Source organism: Lipotes vexillifer, unplaced genomic scaffold, assembly GCF_000442215.2.
Source record: "Lipotes vexillifer unplaced genomic scaffold, Lipotes_vexillifer_v1.1 scaffold536, whole genome shotgun sequence".
NCBI lineage: Eukaryota > Metazoa > Chordata > Mammalia > Artiodactyla > Lipotidae > Lipotes > Lipotes vexillifer.
This window is the reverse complement of record NW_006775074.1, coordinates 1,486,409-1,491,697: the sequence shown is the minus strand read 5'-3', so window position 1 is coordinate 1,491,697 and position 5,289 is coordinate 1,486,409. Positions and strand designations below refer to the sequence as shown.

Sequence of the window (5,289 nt, the reverse complement as noted above, 5' to 3'; positions counted from 1 at the left end):
TGGCTTGCAGCTCCAGGTTTTCACATTGGATATGACAGCCCTGGAAGTTCTCCCCACAAAATTATAAAAGAGCATATGTAAAGTTAGTTTTTAATGCAGTCTTAAAGGACAAGGGGATATTCTGAAATGGGGTTTTGGAGGCTAAAACATTTAGAATACATGTGAATATATAAGAAAATGGTTGTGGCGGTGGTCTCTGGGGAGAGGAACTGAGAGACTGGGATGGGGATGTATAAATCCTCTTATACATTTTGGATTTTGTATCACATTTTTTTAATTAATGAATTTATTTAATTTTTTTGCGGTACACGGGCCTCTCATTGTTGTGGCCTCTCCCGTTGCCAAGCACAGGCTCCGGACGCGCAGGCTCAGCGTCCATGGCTCACGGGCCCAGCCGCTCTGCGGCATGTGGGATCTTCCCGGACCGGGGCACGAACCGGTGTCCCCTGCGTTGGCAGGCGGACTCTCAACCAATGCGCCACCAGGGAAGCCCCGTACCACATTTTTTAAACAGGCTTTTCTAAAATTGAAGTACGATTGATTTACAATGTTGTGTTAGTTTCAGATGTACAGCAGAGTGACTCAGTTATACACATTATTTTCAGATTCTTTTCCATTATAGGTTATTACAAGATATTGAATATAGTTCCCTGTGCCATACCAACCTTGTTGTTCATCTATTTTATAGGTAGTAGTGTGTATCTGTTAATCCCAAACTCCTAATTTATCCCTCCCCCACCCTTCCCCTCTGGTAACCATAAGCTTTCTTTCTATGTCTGTGAGTCTGTTTCTGTATTGCAAATAAGTTCATTTGTATCATATTTTTAGATTCCACATATAAGTGATGTCATATGTTATTTGTCTTTGTCTGACTTACTTCACTTAATGTGATAATCTCTAAGTCCATCCATGTTGCTGCAAATGGCACTATTTCATTCTTTTTTATGGCTGAGTAATATTCCATTGTATTGTACCACATCTTTTTTATCCATTCATCTGTCGATGGACATTTAGGTTGCTTCCTTGTCTTGGCTAGTGTAAATAGGGCTCTTTGAACATTAGTCACCCACCATCTCTTCAACCGAATATCCAATTGGTCAGAGAAGAAGTCTGTGAAATTGAGTTTGGGGGAGGGAGTAGCATTTCCTAAACCAGTTCCAGCTCTGGTGTCAGCTTTGGAAGGTCCAGTGCTAGGTTTATAAAAGCAGGAAGCAAGACAGCTGTTCACTATCATCACAGCTGCTGCAGCTGCTGCTGGATCCACTTAGCTCCTTTTTCTCTGGATGTAGGGACTTGCAGGGGGCAGGGGACAAACTGCAAATTACAGAGTGGCAGGGTTTCTTGTACAAGAAGTGGACCGGGGCTGGGGAGTGCAGTGGGGTGGGGGGATGGGAGGGATGGGGAATGCCCAACATGTTCTGGGGAAGGCCCACACAGGAGAAAGGATGGATGGGCCAGGACTGCTTGGAAGTAGTAGCTATGGTCCTGGGATCGTGACTCTTGCCAGGGCGTGGGCCTGGCAAGTCTTTTACTTTTCAGTTGACGCTACCATGTCCCAGGCTCCGGGCTAGGCTGTGAAGTGGGGAGGGTGGTGCTGGGCAGGAGCAGAGTGGAGGGGAGGGGAGGAGAGAGGCAGGCCTGGCACGCTGTGGCCTCACCCGCCCCGTGCTCCCCTCTAGCAGTGACTGAAGGAAGGGACCCGCCGCCATGGGCAAAGAGATGACCCATATAATATCGTTGTCATCGGCCACGTGGACTCCGGCAAGTCCACCACCGCCGGGCATCTCATCTACGAGTGTGGGGGGATCCACAAGAGGACCATCGAGAAGTCTGAGAAGGAGGCAGCCGAGGTAAGGCACCCACGCGCAGTGTTGGCCTGTGGGAGCTGGGGTGGGGAGATGGATGTCCTGCTTCTCGGTGCGTCCAACGCAGACAGCAGGGTGCGCTGTGAGGTCTAAGGCACCACTGAATTCCCTGGGATAGGTCAGTCTGCTTGCCATCAATGCGCTCTACTCACTCCCCACCCCTCCCCAGATGGGTAGGGGCGCCTTCAAGTACGCCCGGGTGTTGGACAAACTGAAGGGAGAGAGAGAGCGTGCCATCAGCATCCACATCTCCCTGTGGAAGTTTGAAACCAGCAAGTACTACGTCACCATCATCGCTGCCCCATGAACATGATCACGGGCACCTCCCAGGTAAAGCAGCCCTTGCTCCCAGGGCCCTCCCTTTCGGGTGGGGGCGGGGCAGGCGCAGAGGAAGGGAGGAAACTCAGGCCTTATTTCCGGGACTCTGGGAAGGCGGGGATCATAAGCCTTAGAAGATTTTCCTCATCCACGCCAATCATCAATTCTGAAAGACCCGGAGGAGGACAGACTCTGTGAGGCTCAGATACGGGCCCCCTTTCAGGCTGGGGCAGGGGCCAGGTTTTCTGACGCCCAGACAAGTAGATCACTTGGGGAGGAAGGAACTAAAAGCTCATTTATGGGACTAGGTGAGAGTTTGACTGGGAGGCGGGACCTCTGCGCACAGCAGTAACCAAGGGACCCACGAACTTATCAACTTCTGGGGAGCATCCCGTCCCCGAGCTTTCCCAAGGGACCCGGGACTGCCCGAAACTCTAGCAGGCTTCCCAGCCCGGCCGGCGCCCCCTCCCCTAACTAAGCCCTTGGCCCCGTGGTGTCTATGTCCTGCAGGCCGACTATGCAGTGCTTATCGTGGCCGGCGGCGTGGGCGAGTTCGAGGCGGGCATCTCCAAGAACGGGCAGACCCGCGAGCCCACGCTTCTGGCCTTCACCTTGGGCGTGAAGCAGCTGATCGTGGCCATCAACAAGATGGACTCGACCGAGCCCGCCTATAGTGCCGCGCGCTTCCAGGAGATCACGGAGGAAGTGAGCGCCTACATCAAGATCAGCCTCCGTGGCCTTCGTGCCCATCTCGGGCTGGCACAGCGACAACATGCTAGAGCCCAGCAGCGATGTGAGTGCGCGCCGGGTCTGCGGGCGGGCGGAGTGGGTCCTGGTCCTGGTTCTGGCCCTGGGGTGGGTGTGCTGAGAGCAATGCCCCAGGCTCACCTCCACTACGTTCTGCATCCTCCCGCAGATGCCCTGGTTCAAGGGCTGGAAGGTTGAGCGAAAGGAGGGAAACACCACCCAGGTGACACTGCTGGAAGCTCTGGATTCCGTCCTCCCGCCCACTCGCCCTGTCAACAAGCCCCTGAGGCTGCCTCTGCAAGATGTGTACAAGATTGGAGGCGAGGTGACAGGGCTTCTTGAGGAATGAAGGAATTGAGAATGAGGTCCGGTGTCTGACTTGCCAGGGCTCAGATCCTGACTTCTGAGCTGTGATAAAGTGTAAAGCCCCCAGCGTTTCCAAATTATCTGATACACAGAAGAAACAGCCAGTTCTGTAGGTGGCCTTGGTCCTTGAGCGCCAGGACCAAGGGACTCCCCCAGAAGCCAGTTGTCACTGGGTGGGTCTAGAATCTTTCTGACTGCCCTTCATCCCATTGGACAGGCATCGACACTGTGCCCTTGGGCCGTGTGGAGACCGGCCTCCTGAAACCTGGCATGGTGGTCACCTTTGCCCCCAGCAACGTCACCACTGAGGTCAAGTCTGTGGAGATGCACCACGAGGCCCTGCCCGAGGCCCTGCCCGGTGACAAAGTGGGCTTCAATGTAAAGAATGTGTCCGTGAAGGACATCTGACACAGCAACGTGGTCAGAGACAGCAAGAACGAGCCCCCCATAGAGGCCAGCAGCTTTGTGGTGCAGGTAGGTGCCCAGGAAGCCAAGGACCTTGGTGCTTGGTGGTGATGGAAATGCTTCTTAGAAATTAATCCCAGTTCAACGGAAGCCCCAGGTTGGTTGAGGGTTGGCTCCAGATCACAGGTGCCATCGGATCTCTTCTAATTCCATCCTCCTCCCCTCGCCAGGGGATCATCTTGAATCACTCGGGACAGACCCATGCCGGTGCTGGACTGCCACACGGCCCACGTCTCCTGAATGTTTGCTGAACTGAGGGAAAAGATTGACCGGCGCTCAGGCAAGAAGCTGGAGGACAACCCCAAGTCCCTGACGCAGCCATAGTGCAGGTGGTCCCCAGCCAGGCCATGTGTGTGGAGACCTTCTCTGAGTACCCACCTCTAGGTGAGCCAGGGACTGATGGCTGCTGAGTCCTGGGAAGGAAAGCACCTCTGACTGAGGCCAAGGAGCCTTTCCTTCTATGCCTCTTTCTAGAAATTTCACTCTTTCTTCTTCCTTCCTTCCTCCTCCAGGCTGTTTTGCTGTGCATGACATGAGGCAGACACTGGCCACTGGCGTCATCAAGGCGGTGGAGGGGAAGACAGCCTCTGCGGCCAAGTTCAGCAGTGAAGGCCAGCAAGAAGCGAAGCGTGTCCTCGGCAACCTCCACTATATGAGATACTTCTATTGACAGAATAAAATTAATAATAAAACTTAAACTAGCTGTCTTGGTTTCTTCCAAGGAGGAAAGCATCAGGTTAATGAGGAAACTCTGGGTAGAAAAACAACTAATTTAAGGCCCATAGGCTTCAAAGTTTTATGCTCTGGGTGGTGAACACAATTCAGGGTCTTACCTACTTCTCCCACCCAGGGCTCTTTCCCATCCTCTTCCCATTTCCCTCGAACCTAATCACCTCTGGCTGGTCCTCTCTGTGAGCAAGAGGAATTGTTTTGGGATGTGATAAAGCGTATTCACAATGGCATAGGGCAGGATCCCAGTGCCAATAGGCTAGTTCAGTGCTAACATCCCTCTCACCCACCCTCACTTTCATATAGATATATTTTTCTTTTTTTATTAAAGTATAGTTGATTTACAACGCTGTGTTAGTTTCAGGTGTACAGCAAAGTGATTCAGTTACACACACACACACACACACACACACACACACATTCTTTTTCAGATTCTTTTCCATTGTAGCTTGTTACGAGATACTGAATATAGTTCCCTGTGCTATACAGTAGGCCCTTGTTGTTTATCTATTTTATAGATAGTAGTGTGTATCTGTTAATCCCAAACTCCCCCACCCCCTTACCCTTTGGTAACTGTAAATTTGTTTTCTATGTCTGTGAGTCTGTTTCTGTATTTTAAATAAGTTCATTTGTATCATTTTTGAGATTCCACATATAAGTGATATCATACGATATTTGTCTTTCTCTGTCTGACTTACTTCACTTAGTGTAATAACCTCCAGTCCATCCATGTTGCTGCCAATGGCGTGTTATTCTATTTATGGCTGAGTAATATTCCATGGTATAAATATACCACATC

The 5,289-nt window shown here is 51.3% G+C and overlaps 1 pseudogene; it reads left to right on the top strand.

Annotated features, from left to right (window-relative positions):
• Positions 1 to 1,707: 1,707 nt before the first annotated feature.
• LOC103081189 (elongation factor 1-alpha-like) lies at positions 1,708 to 4,431 on the top strand (annotated as a pseudogene).
• The last annotated feature ends 858 nt before the right edge of the window (positions 4,432 to 5,289 follow it).